This window comes from Triturus cristatus, chromosome 11, assembly GCF_964204655.1.
Source record: "Triturus cristatus chromosome 11, aTriCri1.1, whole genome shotgun sequence".
In the NCBI taxonomy this organism is placed as follows: Eukaryota; Metazoa; Chordata; class Amphibia; order Caudata; family Salamandridae; genus Triturus; species Triturus cristatus.
The window spans coordinates 189,448,775-189,472,223 of NC_140594.1; the positions used below are offsets into that span (position 1 = coordinate 189,448,775).

Below are 23,449 nucleotides of genomic sequence, written 5' to 3' on the forward strand. Positions count from 1 at the left end.
ATGTTTCTACCTGTAGTTCCAGAATGATAGGATTGTTGTCAGAAATTATTTTTGGTTGAATATCTATACTGGCATTGGTCACTAATTCTAAAGCAGCAAAAAAATAGTCCAATCTTACGTGTTTCTGATGAGGGGCGGAAAAAAATGTTTAACCCGGGTCGTTAGCTCTTTTCAACCACCAGACATCTACTAGACCAAAATTCTTAAGGAGACCCTTGGTAGCCTTAAAAACCCTAGTCTTTTTCCCCTTATACTCCATATTGCTACTAATATTTTCATCACCTCGCAGATGTAAATTAAAATCCCCACACAGGATTACTGGAGAAGGCCACAAGGCTAATTCAATACTGATGTCATTGAGCATGTCGGTATCGTCAGAATTAGGCCCATACAATGAGCAGAGAGTAAAGAGAAGACCGTCTGTCCTCATTTCAATAATAGCCCACCGGCCAAATTGGTCAGTCTTAGCGCATATACATTCCCCCACCCATACTTTTTAAAAATAGCAACACCTTTTGTATTCGACCCTTGCCGTGTACAGCACAATAGCTCTAAACCAATATCTTTAAGACAGGCCCTATTATTCCATGCAATATGTGTTTCTTGAATGCATAGCAATTCTACACTCATTGTTTTAAGAATCTAAGCCATTATCCCTCTTTTTTTCCTATTATTCAACCCACAAACATTCCAAGAGCAAATGGCACATTTACCCATCTTTAATCAAATCTTGTTTCACCATAGCTGTCAAACCAAAATAATATTGCCCCCTAGTGTTGATACAATCAAGGCTTGCTTCTACCAAGAGCTCTGCAAGGATAAATATAGCTAAGAAAAGCTTCCTAAACCCTAGCTTGGCTTGCACCATTATTCGTGCCTCCACCAAACTACTGTATTCGCTATGTTCCTTGCCCCACACCCTCCCTCTCACTCCCCCTCCCCACTACTAGCCCTCCCCCCCACCTTCCCCTGAACCCACCCTAAAGAGGCCAAGGGACTTAATAGTCCCTCTTGGAGACGGATAGAGAGGGATCAATGCTCTCCCACTCCCTTATCTCCCCGCGGGTATACCGAGCTACATTTATCGATAAAGAAACTTTGGCTGATCTCAATGACCTCGCTATAGCAGGTTATTCCTTACAGTGCCCCCAGGAATTCCTTCGCAGCTATCTCAGAGGAGAAAAATGAAGTTTTATCTTTAGCTATAACCTTGAGCTTAGCGGGGTTTAATAGATAAGCTTGCGCCCCTTTCGCTTGCAATGGCAGGATTAATTGGCGGAGATGCCATCTAAGTTGTACTGTGGCCTGACAATAATCAGGGGACATAAAGAACTCACAACCTTTAGCTCTCCGCTTGCGGTTAGGCCGTGCTAAGTCATATAAGCGTTCGCGAAGTAAGAAATTGTTCAAACAAATCAAAATTGCCCTGGGTTTGGCCGCCGCCCCTCTAGAGCCAGCCCGTAACTGGAAGGGACATCTATGAACCCTCTGTAACTCAAGCTCCCATTTCCAATTATTTAGCTCTGGGAAAGCATCAGTACATAATTCAATCACGAACTGCCGAATGTCATTCCCTTCCAACCCCTCGGGGACACCAAGTATACGCAAGTTATTTCTTCATGACCTGTTTTCAATATCAGTTAACTTCCAGTTAATGTCATTATGTGTCGATTGAAGGGCGGACACATCGGATTTGTGAGCTACCATCACATCCTCTAATTAAGAGATTCTTCCTTCAGCTTCTCCTATTCTGGCTGTTAGCTCCGAACAGGACTTAACCACGCGTCGCACAGTATTTTGCAATTTGCGCACTGCCCCCTGGACCCGCAAGCTCTCCGCCTTTGTCTCCTCACGGTGTAGCATGATGGCGTGATATATTGTCGACAATGAAACAACATTTTCAACCTCTTCAAAGGTAGGGCTCGGGTCTAAGGTAGTATTATTTGGCAGAATGGCTTGTACTACTGTGTAGGGGTCTGAAAAAGTTTCTAAGGTTGGTGATCCATCATTAGTTATCGCTTGCCCTCAATTATTAGGACGAGGCAGGTCTTGCGCCTTTCGCACCGTGTTCCCCCCCTCTTGAAATGATGTCCTAGTCTCCTCCTCAAGAGGCACCGAGCTTGTACCACTTCTGTCATCTGCCCAATCAAGATCCAGACTTTCCCCCTCTGAGACCGCTGAGACATCTGACATGGAATAAAATTTTCCCCCAGAGCCACATGAGTCTGCTTCTAAAACAGTTTCTGCTGCCGAGGGCTGATTGTCTATCACCGAGCCACCAGCTTCTGAAACGGCTAAATCATTGTGTACATCGTTGAGCTGTAGCTCTGTGTTATTTTCAACCAGAGGGTTCAGTGGATCTTTAGAAAACATGGCAGAAGAAAGAGACTCTACACAATTCACAGCCATTTTCGATGTACTAGATATACAAGGAGGAATTTCCTTGCTTTTACTACTCGGGATCATCTGACCTTGATTCAAGTTTGTATTAGATCCATGCCTTTTTAATAAATTTTATTTTTTAAAGATCCCTGCAATTGTAATTCTTGAACCAGAGCCAGCGACATCCCTCACATCCGCATCCTGACTGAGTATGGAATCGGGTAACTCACCAGTGAACCGGATGTCTTTCTGTGTATCACAGTCAGATGGAAGTGCACCCGTCGAGTCCCGATTCAAAGTTGGTAGCGCTGCATTAGATGTGACAGTGACTGCTGCACGAGTCTTTGGACCCTAAGGAGGTGCGCTGGAGTTGGCGTTCTTGGGCCCCATTCTCGAGGAATCGCAGCTCCGGTCCTGGGCCTCTCGATCACTCTGAGCACGAAGATCTTTCGCCGTACGCCTCCTCTCCTCCCACAGCGACCGGAGACCGGCCGTGAAACCACCACTACCACCAACAACGTGGATGTGGTGACCGCTGGACCCTGCAGTGAGTAAATCCACTCGGCGTTTGTGGGGGGTAGTAGTGATAAGCTGTAGCATCCACAGCATTGCCAGGTCCTTAGTCTGAACCACGGAAGTTAAAACCGTTAACACCGTTAACAGCACGCCTGCAGCTCCGCTTGTCTATCTTGGCGCCAGAACAGTTCGATTCGATTCAGCTCTATAATACGCTTTTCAGCCAGCAGTGCTTAGCGGTCATAACAGCCTCACCGCCTCACAATGCAAGCCGCTTCACACACCACGCTAGCTTCCCCACAGAGAACATCAGCACATCAAGAAAAATATCGAGCCAGCCGGGTGTATCAGGAACGGGAAAGGGAACCCTGGAGAGCGCTGCAGTCCGTCTCACTCGGACACTGAGGCATCCGCCATCTTGCCTCTCTGTTTGTGATGACACACTTTTCTATGTAGCATAAAATACCTAATGTTAATAAATACATTAAAAACACTCACTCCAGCAGATGCTACCAGCAGGGTCCAGGGCAAGTTTAAGTGGAACTGGTCAGCTGGTCAGTTGCAGGAAAGTACTCTTGTAGCTTTTGATTTATAAACATGTTTTTATTTGCATTTAATCAATACAAAATAATTGTACTAACAGAGAGCAAATATTGCCGTCCTGCAGTACAAAGGTGTTCACGTCTTAACAAGTAGGTCTCATTACTAGTATCGTTATAGTCTCATATAAGACAAGTAGCCGATGTCCAATGTTCGGCAACCTTCTGATAATACACTGTAGTACTTTCTACTGGCTAGATTGCGTGACAGAACATGTATACATATCCTTGTACTTTGCTAGTTTGTATGCGTGCAGCCTGGTTACTCAGTAATCATGGCTGGTATTACACAATTGGTATCAGCGATCATAATGGCAAAAACATGTGAGCAGTTATAACAAAACCTAAAACCTAACAGAAACCAAACAGTCACCCGATGGGCCCAGTAGGTTAATTACCAAGAGAGAATCATAATAGGAGGCCTAACAAAGGAGTAAAGTGACTTGTCGGGGGCAGGAGTCACACGGGAGGCAAGACTACACGCTATGAGTGCAATTGAACTATCACACCTCTTGAAGTGATCCCTCAACTAAGGGGTTCCCCAGTGTCCTCTGCTAACTGCTTGTTCAACATAGCGGTTCCTGGTGAAGTATTTTGTCTGGCTCCCAGGAATGGAGTACCTCCATCCACAATGGCGCCAACGGTCAGCTAAACTCCCCAGGCATCGTCCCTAAGCTCCCCTCTCCTCCGCTCTGGCCCATATATCCACATCCTTTCCCCAAGTTGCAACTGTGGGGCCTGTCCTGGGCATCCACCTCAGGGCTATGCGCTGTTAGGCTAGGATCAAGGCAAGATCTATACATCTGGTGCCCATCTTACATTTCTTGGGCCTAGGGAATAAGCCCAAAAGACAAACCTCTGCATTACAAGGAAGGGAGCGCTCAGTACACCATTAAGCGCAGCAATCACAGCTTCCCAGAAATCCCATAACTCCAGGCAGTCCCATGGCGTGTGTTTAAACCCTACATCAAGTTCCCAACATGTTGGGCAGATCCGTGGTTCACCTCCATACGTGACCTGCAACCTATTGGGGGGTCAAATATACCATGTGCAAGTAATTAAACTGAACGTATTTAAAGCCGGTGTTTCTAGAGACTGGCATAGGGCCATCTATGTCCAGACTCCACTCTTGGTCAGTCAGGTCTCTGCCCACAAATAAGGCCCTGACTCTTGTAGCTTGTTGTGTATTTATAGCTTGAACAGGAAGTCTGCCTTATGATCCCTGTGGGACTCTTCTTGGGTGCAACGGGGAGAGCAGGTAAAAACCTGTCAAAAGGGTTGGCACAGTGGGAGCTGCTGTCCACTAGTGACATTTAACTTACAGGTCCTGGGTACACTTAGTAGCATATGCTAGGGACTTATAGGTAAGTTAAACATGCCAATTAGGGGTATACCAATGTCATCATGTCAAAAGGAAGGGCACAAGCACTTTAACCCTGATCAGCAGGGGTAAAGTGCAGAAAATCAAGAGAGCCAGCAAAAACAGTCAAGTTAAAAATCTGGAGATATCCCTCAGAATTGTTTTTCCTACAAAGATCACAATTGCCCGGCACTAGTGAAGTTTACTACTGCCTGGGACCAGTGAGGCTTACTGCTGCATGGAAGCAACAAGACTGTTTTCTGCCAAAGCAATTGAGGCCTACTCATTGAGTCTGAGTGCATTTGTGACAGTAGGTTTATGAGTGTGGGTGCTTTATTGTTCTGTCTGTAAATGTGATATGCGCTTTGGGGTCACTATACTCAGGTGGAAATATCGACCTGCTAAAATGTAGGAATCGTAAATTTATACTAATATTGCCATATATATGTCCCTCGAGCATATAGTGATAATTGCTATAGTAGATTTAATATTTTTGTTGGTCGCTGTTTTGACCAGCATGTTGTGACATAGAGCTATGTGTGGTCTCTGGCAATATGTGTGTGCACCATGCCAAAGTCTTTCCTATTGGCCTTGCCAATTAATATTTCCAAAGAGTGGTAGGATTCATAAGAAGGACTGTTCTTTTTTTAATTATTAATCCTTTTATTAATTTCAACAATAGAATCACATATACGTTCCATAAGATATTACAAATAATTACTTAATACGTCATCACAGTTGAACGGGAGAGAATAATCACAATCACAATATTCCAGTATCTCGTTCTCCACCATGCTGCATTTCCAGTTCCACCGATGGGGAAACACATAGATTACCACAATAAATATTCCATTTACCCCATTTCCTATCCCATTTTTTCGGGCACCCTCGTGACTTGAATACTTCTGTCTCTGCAATCATGCATTTATCAAACTCTTTTACCCACATTCTGGGAGAAGGTGTTTCTGTTGCTCCTCAACCTCTCGCAATTTCCCGCTTAACCAAGGTATAGCCTAGTGTGGCCAGTTGTTGTTCCACCTCTGTAAGGTCAGTCGGTGCCCAGATGTTAAGAAGACCTAGTTGCAGTGTAAGGTTTATGTCTTTCCCCATGGCACTCTGGATGTGAGTTGCGGCCCCCCTCCCATATTGGCCTCAACTCGGGGCAGTGCCAAATCATGTGATAGAAGGTAGCAGACTGTTGGCAGCCCCTAAGGCAAAGTGCGTCTCATCTAGTGCCTATCTTTGCCAAGGTAGCCCCTGTCATGTATGATCTATGCAAAATTCTAAGTTGTATCAGTCTGAAGCGGAGGGTAATAGCTGCTTCTCTGGGGGAGATTAATGCTGTCTGCCAGTCCTCATTGTAAATGGGTCCCAAGTCTCTCTGACACTGCTCTCTAAGTTTGTGGAATGTATCAGGTAGGTTATTGCATAGCTTTTTATAAGTTAGTGATATGGCTTTCGAGTTCAGCGAAGAAGGACTGTTCTGTGGGCTTTCTAATAATTAGTGAGTGTATTGGCATGCAATTTGAATATCTGAGTGCTTGTGTTTGGCCAATAGCATTTCCAGTGAATGAACAGGTGGGTATAATATGGGCACCTGTATAATGCTTTTTGGTAGGAAATGTGTGCCAGTGGCTGAGTTGGAAGCAAGATAAAATAAGCATTTGCAATGCAATAGGTCTCGCATTCACGCGAGTTTGAGCTATTTGCATTGTAAATGACGATGCCTTTTATTTATTTTTTGGGTTTTAAAACATAAATAAAAGGCATTGTCATTTACAATACTAATAGCTTAAACTCTTGCAAATGCGAGACCTATTGCATTGTAATAAAGGGCCTTCTTGACCGCTTCTTAGATTGTAAATATCAGAGGAAGAGACTGGCCTGTAACGTCTTCAAATTAATGATAAATAGTGCAGTGAAGAAGATGTGTAAGTGTTGTAAATTACACAGACACAAAGTGTGAAGTGAGAGTTACATATGATCCGAGCTATAAACACTAACAAAGCACTGCAAAACCTTTTGCTCTGTGATTACTCTGTCGCGGCTCAGGAGGAAGAGCGGGAGGGGGGCTATTTCCTGTCCTCTCCGTGATTTGAGTGTGCAGTTTGGCATGGCGTAATGTCATTGCTATCTTTCACCTAATAAAAACACTTCAGCTGTAGTAGGGCCCTGGCTTCACCTCCTGGTGCAGGGTGGGCTGTTCTTTATGGCAGGCATGGAGGGAGGGATGGTCTCCGCTGCATCTCCAGCCTCGTACAGTGCCCTGCCATTACTAGTGAGTGAGAGGTGCTGAGGTGGTGGTATTGGTGGTGGTGGTATTGGTGGTGGTATTGGTGTTGGTGGTGGCATTGGTGTTGGTGGTGGCATTGGTGGTGGTATTGGTAGTGGTGGTATTGGTGGTGCTATTGGTAATGGTGGTGCTATTGGTATTGGTGGTGGTGGTATTGGTGGTGGTGGTATTGGTATGGGTGGTGGTATTGGTGGTGGTGTAGGTGGTATCGGTATTGGTGGTGGTATTGGTGGTGGTATTAGTGATGGTGCTATTGGTGTTGGTGGCGGTATTGGTGGGGGTGGTATTGGTGGTATTTGTGGTGGTGGTATTGGTGGTGGTGGTGTTATTGGTGGTGGTGTTGGTGGTGATATTGGTGGTGGTATTGGTGGTGGTAATGGTGGTATTGGTGGTGGTATTGGTGGTGGTGGTATTGGTGGTGGTGGTAGTGGTATTTGTGAGGGTGGTGGTATTGGTGGTGGTGGTATTGTACTGGTGGTGGTGGTGGTGGTATTGGTGGTGGTGCTGGTATTGGTGGTGGTATTAGTGATGGTGGTAAAGGTGATGGTGGTAGTTTTGGTGGTATTGATGGTGGTGTATTGGTGGTGGTATTAGTGATGGTGGTAAAGGTGATGGTGGTAGTGGTGGTATTGGTGGTGGTATTGATGGTGGTGATATTGGTGGTGGTATTGGTGGTGGTGATATTGGTGGTGGTATTGGTGGTGGTGGTGGTGGTATTAGTGGTGGTATTGGTGGTGGTAAAAATTGGTGGTGGTATTGGTCGTAGTGGTATTGGTGGTCGTATTGCTTGTGGTATTTGTGGTGGTGGTATTGGTGGTATTGGTTTCATTGGTGGTGTTGGTGGTGGTATTGGTGGTGGTGGTATTGGTAGTGGTATTAGTGGTGGTATTAGTGGAATTGGTGGTGGTGGCATTGTTGGTGGTGGTGGTATTGGTGGGGGTATTGGTGGTGGTATTGGTGGTGGTATTGGTATTGGTGGTGGTGGTATTGGTGGTCGTGGTATTCATGGTGGTGGTATTGATGGTGGTATTGGTGGTGGTGGTATTGGTGATGGTGGTGGTGGTATTGGTGGTGGTGGTATTGGTGGTGGTAGTGGTATTGGTGAGGGTGGTGGTATTGGTGGTGGTGGTATTGGTACTGGTGGTGGTATTGGTGGTGGTGGTGGTGGTGGTGGTGGTATTGGTGGTGGTGCTGGTGGTGCTATTGGTGATGGTGGTAAAGGTGATGGTGGTAGTGGTGGTATTGGTGGTGGTGGTATTGATGGTGGTGTATTGGTGGTGGTATTGATGGTGGTGATACTGGTGGTGGTATTGATGGTGGTGATACTGGTGGTGGTATTGGTGGTGGTATTAGTGGTGGTATTGGTAGTCATATTGGTAGTATTGGTTGTGGTGGTATTGGTGGTGGTGGTGGTATTGGTGGGGGTATTGGTGGTGGTATTGGTGGTGGTGGTATTGGTATTGATGGTGGTATTGGTACTGGTGGTGATGGTATTGATGGTGGTGGTATTGGTGGTGGTATTGGGGTGGTGTCCTTTTTGGTAATGGTGGTATTGGTGGTGGTATTGGTGGTGGTATTGGTGGTGGTATTGGTAGTGATCGTATTGGTGGTGGTGGTATTGTATTGGTGGTATAGGTGGTGGTGGTATTGGTATTGGCGGTGTTTGTATTGGATTGGTGGTGGTGGTGGTATTGGTGGTGGTGGTATTGGTGGTGGTAGTATTGGTATTGGTGGTGGTATTGGTGGTCATATTGGTGGTATTGGTTGTGGTATTGGTGGTGGTGGTATTGGTTTCATTGGTGGTGGTAATGGTGTTGGTATTGGTGGTGGTGGTGGTATTGGTGGTGGTATTGGTGGTGGTGGTGTTGGTATTGGTATTGGTGGTGGTATTGATGGTGGTAGTATTGGTGGTGGTATTGGTTTCATTGGTGGTGGTAATGGTGTTGGTGTTGGTATTGGTGGTGGTATTGATATTGATGGTGGTATTGGTGGTGTTGGTATTGGTGGTGGTATTGATGGTGGTAGTATTGGTGGTGGTGGTGGTAGTGGTGGTATTGGTGGTGGTGGTATTGGTGGTGGTGGTATTGGTGGTGGCGGTATTGGTGGTAATGGTATTGGTGGTGGTGGTATTGGTATTGGTCCTAGTGGTGGTGGTATTGGTGGTGGTGGTAGGTGGTATTGGTGGTGCTGGTATTGGTGGTGGTTTTGATGGTGGTGGTATTGGTGGTGGCAGTATTGGTGGTGGCGGTATTGGTGGTAATGGTATTGGTGGTGGTGTTATTGGTCCTAGTGGTGGTGGTATTGGTGGTGGTGGTGGTGGTGGTGGTAGGTGGTAGGTGGTATTGGTGGTGGTGGAGGTGCTGGTATTGGTGGTGGTTTTGATGGTGGTGGTATTGCTGGTGGTGGTGGTGGTGTTGTTGTTAATAAAACAGGCTTTTGAAAACAACCCCGTCAGGTTGCTTTGGCGCAGGTGACATGTAACACAGATGTGCTGTTGTCAGCTTCAGCCCATTATCACACGAGTATGTGCTACCTGGAATTCACATGACTTAATTTGCTAATCATTTCCAAATCCATTTTACTTGGGGGGTTGAAACAGACACAAGATAATGCTGGGTTATAGTGATTGAAAGCAGGTGCCCGTGTTACAGGGGCGGCTGAAGCAGCGCATCTCCTGCCTGCAGTAAGAGAAACTCAATAAAGTAAATAGTGCTTACAGACTAAATAACAGGTCCCGTGTTACAACCGAAGTAAAGGGGCCAGTAGACATGGGAGGTTACAAATGAAGACAAAGCCGTACTAAGGAGGGACTAACAAGCCTATTAACGAATCGGAAGGCAGCATTTAGGAAAGACAATTACACAAGCCAATAAAAAAAATGGGCGGAGAGTGGACGCTGGATACTCTCCCATACTCTACAACAGCAGTTTTGGAGAGCGACAGCTCGACCTAAAAATGTGTGAGCATTTAGAAATAGAGTGAACAACAGTATTATTTATATTTTTTACAAGCAATGAATGATTTAGTTTGCAGTAATGTGCTATTTATTTTTCGGAGGCGTTGTTCTGGTAGTACTTCGGAAGGCTAGCAGAAGGTGTGGTAACTGCACTGACTAGCAGTAAAGACAACCAGAGACATGAGCTACGAGGAAGAAAAAGATAAGAAAATGTGCAACACACAGATGCAAACCACCCTGCAGTACTAGCATTTGATAGGTTTGAGTTAAACAGTTTCTCCATTCAGGAAACTTACCAACTGTACATGGTGCTTGACCAAAAAAAATTCCTTCCTGAATCATGTATTGATGTGCTCCCTCAATGGTTCAATGTCTCACTTACTCTTCACTCATTGACTCACTAATTGATCTGCTTACTGGCTCACTGTCCAATCCACTGCCTCACTTATTAACTAACTCACACTCACTCACTCATTGAAATGCATTTATTGACTCGGTCACTCATTCATTCAGTTATTGGCTCACTGATATACAGACTGACACACTCATTGCATGTCACTGGTTCGCTTTCTCAACCGCTATCTCACTCATAAAATGCTTCTAGTTATCTTTTATCCACTCACTTATTCATCGTCCTATAGATTAATTGACTCACTGAAATTCTCACTGAGTTACTGTCTCACCCTCACCTTCACTCCGTGACTTAATCATTTACTCCATGGTTCCTTATCTCACCCGCTAACTCATACCCTTTGGCTCAGTGATTACCTGACTCACTAACTTTCCCAGTAATTGTCTAATTCATTGACTGACTCACATACTTATCTGTTTCATGCACTAATCCAAACACAGACTCACTCATTGTCCCACCAGTTGACTTTTTGCCTCACCCACTGTTGATTATGTGACTCACTAATTGTCACACTCAATGATTCAATATATAATTAATTCACTCATTACCCCACCCACCGAATACCTGGCTCGGTACCTCGACCCTCATTCAATGAATAATATATCGGCTTAACGACACATTCCAAATCAAACGACACACTCACTCCATGGTCCCCTGACTGAACAGCTCACTGATTAACTTAACCCAAATGACCCCACACAGGAACACTGATGCTCTTACGAACCGCTACTCTCGAGTCAAAGTTGTTGTTTTACTGAACAAATCTACCTTCTCATGGTAATGCATTTATATAACTGTGCCTCATAATTCTCATGGACCAACAATTTTATAAAATTGGTGTCTGACCGGGGCCAAGGTGTAATTTGCCGGGCTATTGATATTTTCCAGACTCCCCTGCCGCCTTGCTGTGGTTGGACCTGCATGACGCGCATGCGCCTTGGGAGGTTTGGCATCACTAACTGAAATGCAAGTATTACTAATGACTTCCCGGGCATCGGCTTTGGATCTCTGTTACTACGCTAAGAGAATGAAATCTAAATTAAGGGCTCGGGGAGAACCTAAAAAGGCACTTATTGCTCTGAGATAAATAGGCTGCTGCTAGCGGTAATGACATTTGTGGCAGTGGGAGGCCGGCTCTGGCTGGATATGAAGATGTTTAGCAGATTAACATTTTCGTCTTGGATCAGTAGTTCTTGCTAAACGATACGACAGACTCCGCCCACTGTTTCAGACATTGGAGTTGTGTTTTCTTCTTGACCCGTGGCAGAGTGACGCGTATGCAGGTTGGCAGTATGGATCAGGACTGTCGAACGATTGCCCTGACTCTTTTTATTTAACTCATGACCTCACAGGCCATACCATAACCATACCCGAAGCAAACGGGGGGAAATTGACGGAACCTACCATTGTCCCACCCCTACATCCCATCCCAACCAATACATAAGATCTCGACGTCTCCAGCACAGTACAGAGCAGAGTCATCAGTCCAGCCACGTTACGAATATCCTGAGGGAACTCAGAAGGCAAAAGGTTCGACATTAAGAGGTACCAGATGTGCATCCTGTGACCTTCAGAGCCCTCTGACTCACTTGGCAAAGTCCCTAGACCAGTCTCGTCAGCTGCACCAGGGCCATCATCATTAACAAGAACATCTGTCACGTCTCCCTGGTTGTTGATCTCTGCTTCATTTCTGTTGTCAGACTAATTCTGCCAGGGCTCACTTCTGTGCAAAGGGCTGCACAAGATTCTGGTCTTGGTGATTTCTTAAAGTAGGACACATTCCTGGTCACCACCCTGCCATCTCCTTCCAGGCAAGGATAGGGGTCCCTCTAGCAGCTGTGCCTTTCCGGGGATCTGGTTCAGATGCAAGCTGGAACTTACTCCGCAGGTGGCAATATCTCACCGGGACCCAGTCAGCAATGCTGGTGTCTGATACATGGGCCGCCTCCTCGCAAAGGTTTGGCTGTTGAGTTGCTTTCTTCCGGTCGGGATAGCCACAGTGCGTGGTGTCATGTGCGACTAGGAGGGAGGGTGAAGGATAGAACCTGGTAAAAACCTGCCCATGCAAGAGGAGGTGGCACCACAGTTTGTAGTGGACTGTCCCCTGGTAAGCGTTTTTAGGGCTCTATTAACCCCTTCACTTTGTTTAGTGAGTGCATAAGTCACTGAGGCCTTGATTTAGATTTTGGCAGACAAGATACTCCACCACCAATGTCGTAAATTATCCTGGGGCATATGTGGAAGGGAATAACGCCACCAGAACATCACTTTTATTGACATTCTGGTGGCATTATCTCCTTCTCTATATTTACAAAGTGACGTTAAGCCACTTTTTGTGGCTTAACGCCGCCATGTAAATACAGCCCCTTAACACGCATCATTTAGCATGGAAGGGGCGTGCAATGGGTGATGCTGTGGGGGTTCCACAGCAACAACCATTGCTTTCTGATGCTGCCCCAGAAGTGGCAGCACCAAAAACGAATGCTATGCAAGAGCAGGCGTTAGAATGGCGCATGATGAGAAATAAAAGCATTTCTCCTCGTTTTTGCTTTTTCTGTGTGTGCTCCATTCTGAAGCACACATAGCAAGAGCAAACCACCATTAATGATTGTTTATGTGCATGAAAGTGTGCCTTCCTGCACATCAACAGTAGGACTTAGAAACTTTTTGCCAATTTTCTGCCTGGAGAACCATCGGTGACCGGGCCATCAAAGCCACAGCCATCAATGTTGAATCTTCGATTGGCTCAGGTTGCTGGTTCCCCCTCTCAAGGAGATCTGACTTCTAGAGAAGTTTCTAAGTCTGAATGTAGAGAGCTTCATCTGGACCGACCCCAAGCAGCATTCAATTGATGTGAAAGCCTCCCCAGGCAGGACAATGCTTGCTTGGAGCTTTCCTGCCTTCATCAACGACTGCACAGGGACCCGCTCTTCAGCAACTCGCCGTGGTCGAGCCCCAAACTTTCTACAGGATGAACCTAGTCTGTGTACCCGACCCACACTCCAATGTAGTCAGCCTTAACTTTTGATTTGGACCTGGTCGAGCGAGATCAGATAACAGTAATTGGCGCTTTGCGCCTTTTGGTGCTATTTTTAATTCAAAATTTTAAAAAAACTCATATCTCACTTCTAGTAATTGGATTTTTGTCATTTTGGTGTCTTTTTATTTATTAAAATGATCCCCATTTTTCTAAATAGGGTTGGGATTTTTCTTGTGTTGTGTTTTCAGTGCTGTTTGAGTATTGCTTGAATACTTTACACATTGCCTCTAAGCTAAGCCTTGATGCTTTGTGCCAAGCTACCAGGGGGTTAAGCACAGGTTTATTTAGTGACATTAGTGGTTCACCCTGACAAAGTTTGTGATTATTATTTGACTTTGGTTCTCACCCCCTCAACTAATACTTCAATTTCTCACAAAATTGAAGTTGATTATCTGTCATCAGTTCCATTAATAGGCTCTGAATGTTCATTACATTTTCAGATTCGCGTAATACTTCTGTAGTCATGGAAAAAGCAATCTCAACTTCAGGTTACTTGTTGGAGTTGTCGACCATGCCTACTCTGTGAAGGCCATTCAGTAAGCTTCCAAAGCTGACAGTGACTGACATACACATCCCAAAGGATTGCTATTGCTTCCTTTTCAAAATGCGGATATTGCTGCTCCCAATCATGAGTGCCTCGCTGGCATAGGCGAATCGTGCCCATTTAACACTGATTTACCGTTGAAGGAGTATTGCATCCAAGCCCATTTATTTGTAATATTTATATACTGACTTAACTGATACATACAATACATTTGCATCTAATATCGAGGTATTAAAGCTTTACCTAAATATATTAAAAATTAACGTAGAAGAGGATTAAAAACATACATTGAAGCACCAGAGCGGCAAATGGAGATTAGTGTAGGATTTGCACAAAATAAATGATATAGTGATTCTGTGTTGTTTCATGGTACCTAAATCGGAAGTAATTTTGGATTAAATTCCAGCTAATGAAGAATGATCCACAGTAATTGAATTGGGTGAACCATTTTTCTCTAGCCCTCTTCATGAGGATAGTCAGTATCTTTTTGCGTTCAGATTTAAAGATAAAGTCCTTATTTGGTGTAGAATCCCACAGGGCTATACAGAGTTCTTTAGTCTTTTCACAAATGCCCAAGAAAGGTTTAAATGGCCTTGCGATTCAATACTGCTACAGCATATTGATAACTGCAGCAAAAACAAAAGAAGGCTGTAAACTGGATATAGTTGCTTTATTAAATCTTTTGGCTGAAAATCAGCATAAATTGTCCCCAAATAGAATGCAGTAATGCCAAAAAGAAGTCATTTATCTGGGGAACCAAATTGAAAAGGGCTTAAGGAAAGTGTCCAAAAAATGCATTTCTGCAATTTTGAGAATGAACCTACCAACTGCACAAAGAGGAGTGAGGATATTTCTAGCAATGGTTGGTGACTGTCGTAAGTGGATTCCAAACTTTTCATTAATTGTGAAACCCCTCAGATGCTGGTACACATCGTGCTACAACAAAAACACTCCACAACCCATAAATAGCATAAAAGGCCAATTTATTAGGACATGGTTGCATAATTTCAACTTTATTAACAAATAACATCAACTTTGTAGACAAGGTCCAATCCCCCAACCTCACGCGTTCATTCACCTCTTCCCCAAACTTTAATTCCCAAACGTCATACCTTGTTCTAACCTTCCCTGACAAGGTACTGCCCCAGGCATTTTCTCCACCACTCCGCTCTTGTTCCCCCCGAGGGTGTGGAAGAGCCCACATGTGACTCCCCACCCCCAAAGGCTCGCCCACCCAGACCAAATCCCCTATGGTGTTTTTATGCCATGGTCATCCTTTCAAACACCATTCAAAGGTGATCTCTCTCGCACCATATGTTCTCCTGCCACAAGCGACTCACTGTGTCCCTCAGCTCCATCATGTAATATGCATTCCTCAAGTGCACCCCATCATTCTGAAACAGGCACCCTTCTTCCTCGCAAATACCCCCATGAGAAATCACCGTAATCCCCAAACCAGACCTGAAAACTCTCATAGCCCTGTTCAATTTTCCTGCGAGCTTTGTCTATTGCCGCGTGTCATATAGCCCCCCACCAACTGCGGTGTGGCACAAACATAGCCCAGACGACACAAGTCCCCGCAAAGTTCTGCTTGATGGCTCCAAGATCCTGCTGCATGTGCTGTAAGAGTGTCAAACCCAATAACCTCACTAAATCATTTTCCGGATGAATCAGCAGCATGTCCGGGCAACCCTTTTGCAGAACCAGCTTTATCAACCAGGGTAGCAAACTTCTCCATCGCATTCCACTCTTTCTCCACCACACTACTTCCGGATGGTTGCTGTGCAATCCCAGATTCTTGCTGTATATTTGTTGGTCCGCATATTCGGCTGCCCATTGTACCAAGGAATGTCCCATGATCCAGGTCACCGTCTTGGCCCCTGAACTGTTCATACAGCCTGCGTTAAAAGAAAAAACAGCATTAGCCTGGCGTCCCCAGCCCCTCTCATCTTTCCCTTCCCCCCTTCAGCCCCCTAGAGCCAGTTCTACTCTCACTTTCTGACATAGCATTCACAGCAACGGAACCGCCATCTACTAATCCTCCATATACAATCCCATCCCCAACCCAGATTTGCCGCCGCTGTTTCTGCCCCTATCCTAAAGGAGCGTGTCCCAAACGCGGCTGGATCTCTCCCCAAACGACGAATCTCCATGCATAACACCGCTAACAGCTGTGCCGCTGACATTGGACTCTCACCTTGATGACAGAATATTTCCTTGTACCGGCGAACCGGCTAATTCATAAAATGTTGCCACTCTCTCACCGGGCACGCTGAGTCGCTCCCTACTTCGCTCAACCATACCCATTTTCCCCTGCCCTGTTGATCAGTTTTCAATCAATCAATCAATCAATCATAGTATTTGTAAAGCGCGCTACTCACCCGTGAGGGTCTCAAGGCGCTGAGAGGGGGGGGGGAGTTTCGCTACTGCTCGAAGAGCCATGTCTTGAGGAGTCTTCTGAAGGCGAGTAGGTCTTCGGTCTGCCGTAGGTAGGTAGGTAGGGTGTTCCAGGTCTTGGCGGCGAGGTAGGTGAAGGATCTGCCGCCGGAGGTTGTTCGTTGGATGCAGAGGACGGCGGCCAGGGCGAGGCTGGCGGAGCGGAGCTGGCGGGTGGGGGTGTGGAAGCTGAGTCTACTGTTCAGGTAGGCTGGTCCGGTGTCATGGAGTGCTTTATGTGCGTGGGTGAGGAGTTTGAAGGTGATCCTCTTGTGGACGGGGAGCCAGTGTAGGTTTGTCAGGTGGGGGTGATGTGGCTGCGGCGGGGGACGTTGACGATCAGTCTGGCGGAGGCATTTTGGATGCGTTGTAGTCGTCGTAGGTGTTTGGCTGGGATTCCGGCGTAGAGTGCGTTGCTGTAGTCCAGCCTGCTGCTGACGAGGGCCTGTGTCACTGTTCTTCTTGTTTCGGTCGGGATCCACTTATAGATCCTGTGAGGTGTGCGGATGGTGTTGTAGCAGGACGAAGAGATGGCGTTGACCTGTTTGGACATGGAGAGGGAGGAGTCGAGGATGAATCCTAGATTGTGTGCGTGGTCGGTGGGTGTCGGTGCTGTCCCCAGAGTGGTCAGCCACCAGGAGTCGTCCCAGGCCGAGGGGTTGGGTCCGAGGATGAGGACCTCCGTCTTGTCTGAGTTCAGTTTTAGCCGGCTGCTCCTCATCCAGTCGGCGATGGCCTTCATTCCGTCGTGGATGTTGGTTTTGGCGGTGCGTGGGTCCTTGGTGAGGGAGAGGATGAGCTGAGTGTCGTCGGCGTAGGAGATGATGTTGAGGTTGTGGTGGCAGGTCACTTGTGCGAGGGGGGCAATGTAGATGTTGAACAGCGTTGGACTGAGGGAGGAGCCCTGGGGGACGCCGCAGATGATGTCGGTGGCTTCGGATCAGAAGGGTGGGAGGTGGACGCTCTGGGATCTGCCGGAGAGGAAGGATGTGGTCCAGTCGAGGGCCTTCTCTTGGAAACTGGCTTCTTGGAGGCGTGTTTTTAGAGTGCGATGGCAGACCGTGTCTAATTGGCGCCTGATGTAATCTGTGGTGGCGATGAGGGCAGTCTCAGTGCTGTGGTTTCGTCTGAATCCGGATTGGGACGGGTCCAGGATGTTGTTGTCTTCGAGGTGGCGGGTCAGTTGCATGTTGACGATTTTCTCGATGACCTTCGCCGGGAACGGGAGCAGGGAGATGGGCCGGAAGTTCTTGAGGTCCTTGGGGTCCGCCTTGGGCTTCTTGAGGAGGGCGTTGATTTCGACGTGCTTCCAGCTTTCCGGGAATGTCGCTGTTTCGAAGGAGATGTTGATGACCTTCCGTAGTTGGGGGGCGATGGCAGCGTCTGTCTTGTTGAATATGTGGTGTGGGAACGGGTCTGTCGGAGATCCTAAGTGGATGGAGTTCATGACCTTGCGTGTCTTGTCGTCGCTGACGTTGGACCAGGAGGTAAGGCGGTTGGCGTTGTTGGTATTCGGAGGAGGGGTGGAGTCTGGCGTGGTCGGGTCGGACGTGGTGTTGAAACTGTCGTGGATGTCAGCGATCTTGCGGTGGAAGAAGATGGCCAGTGAGTCGCACAGTTCCTGTGAGGGCGGGATGTCGTTGGTGTTGGCGCTGGTGTTGGAGAGTTCTTTAACGATGCGGAAGAGCTCTTTGCTGTCGTGTGCGTTGTTATCCAGGCGGTCTTTGAAGGAGGACCTCTTGGCTGATCTGATGAGGTGATGGTGTCTGCGCGTGGCGTCCTTATGGGCTGCGTGGTTCTCCGGTGTACGTTCGTGGAGCCATTTCTTCTCCAGTTTCCAGCATGCGCGCTTAGAGGCCAGGAGCTCGTCGGTGAACCAGGTGGCTCTCTTGCTGGCGTGGCTGTTGGAGGGTTTCTTAAGTGGGGCGAGGGTTTTGAATGGTGCAACCATATCCCCAAATGCCCCGGATCCATGCGCACCTCTTCGTGCATTAAACCCGTTGACCTTGCTGACCCCAAATGCTCCGAAACCACCCAAAAAACATTGACACCATGGAAAGTCGGAAAATAGGTAACTCAGACTCATTATAACAACAGGAGGGTAGTACCGCAAACAGCTCCCCCAACAAGTCAAACGGGATAGCCTCTCTGTGCCAACCTCCCCCCTACCCCTTTGTTTGCCCCAAACTTTCAACATCCAGCCTATAATCTCATCCCCGGCAGGGACAAACCCCCAATGCAGCTTGCTGTAGAATGAAACTCCAGCCAATCTGCCCCCAATCGTGGTGAGTAATACATTTTTGTCAATATTGAAAAGTACGAAATGCAACACTCTCCTTCTTATCTCATCTCGGTCCTGATCCCAGCCCTGCGGTACATTTCCTTCAAACGCCCCGAACCTCATCCACGCCAGCCTGTAACTCTTCTTTGTGGAATCCGCCAAAACTCCCTCAACCAGGCTGATGACCCTCATTCGCCCATCTGCCAGACCTCATCTGGTAACGGCGTCTTGACTATGCCTGCACCGGGTGCCAGTAATCGTAAACTTTGCCACTGGGCAAGGCAGAGCGCTACCTAGCACCTAGCGTGCGCCACCACTATGGCGATCGCGCTGGTCCCCGGGGGGGGTTTGGGGAAGGGGGTTTTTGCGCACCACTTGACAACACGGCACTCCCCACCCCCTAACAAATATCCAATAAGGGCATCGTCAGGGCCGTGAACCGGAAGCATTTTTAGTGCTTCCGGTTCACACGATCAGCAAACGTTGGGGTAGGCAGGTTTAGACTGACTTGCCCCATGCCCCCCTTTAAAAGTGGGTAGAGGGAGCAGGAACAGTCTCTTGTGCCTCCCCCTGCACCCAGAACGGTACCCAGGCCACCAGCGGCCCCTTAATTTGTTTCTTTTTATTCCCCTTACAGGTCGGTGGTGTTCGTGATCGGGAGGTTTTTTGTAGCGCTAAGGAAGTGCGGAAGTGCGGAAGTCCTTCGGCAGCCTCGATCAGGGAGAATTGCGGCATCCATGAGGTGTTCTCCCTTGGCTACATTTCGGCGCCTTTATCGAGGAGACCGGACCGGAGGACGATTCAGCTATAGTGCTTGGAGCGGAACTTCGTTAAGTACACGCTCCGGCTGCATTCCGTGCCGCAAGTCTTGTGTAGTGATCTGGGCCATCTGCCGGGGTTTTGAGTGGCGGCAGCAAGCTCCGGTGAGGAGCGGGGAGGCGCAGAGGAAATTTGCTTCATTTGCAGCGTGTGAAGTGAACGGGTGGTGCGGGTGGAGCGTGCCTCAGTTGTATGCACGCCAGCTGTGTACCGGTGCGAGGGAGCGCCAAAGGCGGGAGTTTTTGGGGGCATTTTCGTTCTGCCTCTATTTATTAATTAAACCGCCTGGGAGCAGTGGCAGTGAGCAACCGTGTCAATTTTCAGGCTGCAGCTGTTAAGGTGTATTTCAATTTAAATAAATGCACATATTGATAATAGGACATTAGGCTGCAGATGTTAAGGTGTATTTCAATTTAAATAATTGCACACAGTGATAAAAGGAAATTAGGTGGAGTCATAGGGCGCTTGTTCTTCTTATTTGAGCACGCTAGTTTGGCTTACAGGCACTGCAGCAGAACAGGTATAAGTTTGGCCCGGTGCTGGTCATTTGTTTCTTTTTCAATTTCAGGCATCTCGTGGGAGTACGGCTGGGACGGGTCTCATTCGCAATTAGCGGACGGCCAGTTGGGTGATCATCACGGCAACACTGTCCATGGGGATTTCTCGTTGACCGCAGCACCGGCAAGCCTGCAGTTTCATCGCTTCCGGGAGCCGCACGGGTTGGAGTTTCTCACTTGACCCACTGGACTAGCTGGTGGGCGTGGCTCTGGTTGCGTGGGTGCTGTGGTCGGCTGGTGACTGCTTCTCCTGTCAGGTAAGGGTTTGGGCAGTGTCCCAGACCGGTGGGCTGGGGTGTATTTGTGCCAGCCCCAGTGGTCATAGTTAGACGCAATGGCCCCTAAGGTGAGACGTAACGAGAAATGGTTCCGCACAGATGTTATGTTGGAGGCCCTGATGCAACAAGTGCAGGTTATGGGGCAGGTTTTGACACGATTGCAGGAAAAGGTTGATGGTCCTGAGGGTGAAGGGAGGCCCAGGCGTCCTATAGTACCTCCTAGAGCATACTCTCCGCCTGTGGCTAAAAGAAGTAAGTCCAAGACGGGTGGTAACAGGCCAAGTGGTGTCACGGGGTTGGCCCCTAAGGAGGTTATGCCCCAGCCTGCGGTTCCCACGCCAGGCCCGCTGGGCAACGAAGAATGAGATAAAGCATTCACAATGTCATTCTGGGCTCTAGGTACATGTCGAGCCTTGAAAACAATATTCAAACGTAAACATGTCAGCATAAAACGCTTCAACAAACACAAAACCCACAGGTCCCTAGCCCTCTCTCTGTTGACCATCTCCAACACTGACATGTTATCTACATGAAACAATACTGCTCTGTTCGCCATCTTCCCGCCCCACACATGTAGCGCCACCAACAGGGAAAAAAACTCCAAAAAAGCGATGCTGTGCCCTTAACAGATCCAATGACTTGGCCAACACTCGGCACACCAATGACCATCCCAAAAGAGACCAAAACCGAGCGCACCCTCTGCGTCAGAAAATATCTGGATTTGACGTACAGAATTTTAATCCAATAAATTCATAAACACGCCGTTAAAGTCCTCCAAGAATGTCTCCCACACTCCCAAATCCGCCCTGACTGCCATGGAAATCCTGACTCTATGGTGCGGCAATGTCACACCATGCCCAAGCAGCTGCAAAATGTTCGCTCTGCTCGCACAACACGGCAGGCAGAATTTAGGAAACCAAGCAACTTTTGTACCTTCCGCAGCTCATTCTTTTGTTCGCCCAACTCTTCCAACAAAAAAGCCTTAATCTCATTGACCTTAGCCTCTGGTAGCCTTGCCACCATTGCAACTGTTTCCAACTCAATGCCCAAAAAGGTCAACACCACCTGTGGACCCTCCGTCTTCTCGAGTGCTAATAGCACCCCGAAAACTTCAGCCATCTTCTGAAAATGTTGCAGCGCCTTCAGGCACTCACCTGCATGGCCAGCATGAAACACTGAATGATGGGATGTCTGCTTCCGCATTTTGAACACTCATGTTTGAATTTAAACGGGTGCTGGGCACAGAAACCCTTGTTATAGTTCCAGCACGCCCCAACATTTGTTCCTGATGGTTTTGTGATGTAAAAGACACACAGATGATGGACGGAATGCAGAGCAAATCAAACATTCTCCCCCAGTCAATAGATCTGGGTAAATCCATTGTTCTTTTGCTCACCATGCCACCCCAGTTTAGACCCAGCCATATGCAAATCAGTCTTGACCTTGTGCCTCATGGGAACAGTCCACACCGAACTGCCAAGCCAGGTCCTCCCTGGACCAGAAACACGCATCCTGGGACCGGTTTTGGGGCATCACCCCTCATCTGCCAGGCTAGCTTGAATCCAGTGGCACAGTGAGCTTGGGAACCACATTTGGGCATACCTGGCACACTTAGGGTGAAAAAGCAAAAGACACACAGATGATGGACAGAGCAAATCAAACATTCTCCCCCAGTCAACAGATCTGGGTTAAATCCATGGTTCTTTTGCTCACCATGCCACCCCAGTTTAGACCCAGCCATATGCAAATCAGTCTTGACTCTGTGCCTCATGGTAAAAGTCCAGACCGAACTGCCAAGCCAGGTCCTCCATAGACTGGAAAGAAGCATCCTGGGACTGGTTTCGGGGCATCACCTCTCATCAGCCAGCCTAGCTTGAATCCAGTGGCACAGTGTGCCCGGGACTCACAGCTGGGCATACCCGGCGCACTTAGGGCGAGAAAGCAAAAAATACACAGACTATGGACAGAATGCAGAGCAAATCAAACATTCTCCCCCAGTTTCAGGATGTAAACCGCCCCCTGAGGGGCGGGCATGGGCTGAAAAGGCTGATATGTCACGGGTAAGCCACTAGCAGTGTAAGTAAAGAGGCTGCTAATTGCGTGGATGATATTCTTTGCATCCAAAGTTCCGAGTCAACCTCCCTCCATGGCTTAACCCGGTTCAAGCTCACCCGCGCCCAGAACTCTTCATCATAGCTAAGCCATGAGAAACCCCCAAAATGCATTTGGGCCTTCCAGATTATGTTCATATATTTAAACAATGCTATAGGCCTGTTCCCATGTTTCTCACAATAAATGCTGGCATATATGAGAAAAGCAGACATCCAATTCTTCATATTACTCGGACCCTAGGGTGCCTTGTGAGCTACCATGCTTCTTCTTTCGAACCTTCTTTCGCCTGGAAGTCCCTGTGCAAAAGTTTGAATACGTCTACATACTCATGCTTCCATATCCTATTCTTAGTCTTATCGGACAGATGAGAACCAAGTGACATTGCAAATCCTATATAGGGGAGTCTCTTTTTGTGTTTATCATCATCTATGTCTTTATCACCGTGATCCTTGTCTGACTCAGTCGAACTCTCTTACTGACACCTCTTGTTATCCTTGGTTTGTGTCCCACTCACACATTTGCATGATTTTTTACCACGTGTGCGCTCTTTCTTTTAATCTTTCTTCCTGGTGACTTCTCCGTCACCCACCCCCACCGACCTGTGTTTTGGTGCATCCTTCTAAGAATCCCCAGAGCCCCAAACTGACCACCGATGCCCCGTATCTGAAGGCAATGGTTTAGTCCGCTCTCCTTCCTTCTGGTGATCGCCTTTGTTACTCTTCCCTTTCCCGCTTGCTGGTCTCTGGTCCGCACTTGACTTCTGTAACACATTAACTTGACTACAAGTTGCGCGCGCCTCACTGGTGCTGTGTGGAACCTGCCTGGCTACTTCCTCTTCCTCACGCAGCTTGCCCTCCTCCCATT

General features: G+C 47.5%; 1 long non-coding RNA gene across 2 annotated transcripts in view; it reads left to right on the forward strand.

The window, feature by feature from the left end:
* Positions 1 to 23,449, forward strand: part of LOC146783890 (uncharacterized) — a 33,761-nt gene that overhangs the window by 6,126 nt on the left and 4,186 nt on the right. The window contains exons 2-3 of one of the 2 annotated variants that reach the window (XR_014970619.1): positions 19,457 to 19,742; positions 20,207 to 20,452. This is a non-coding gene — a long non-coding RNA (uncharacterized LOC146783890). Of the gene's footprint in view, positions 1 to 19,456; positions 20,453 to 23,449 lie in introns of both variants that reach the window. The other variant, XR_014970618.1, reaches the window with a different exon arrangement.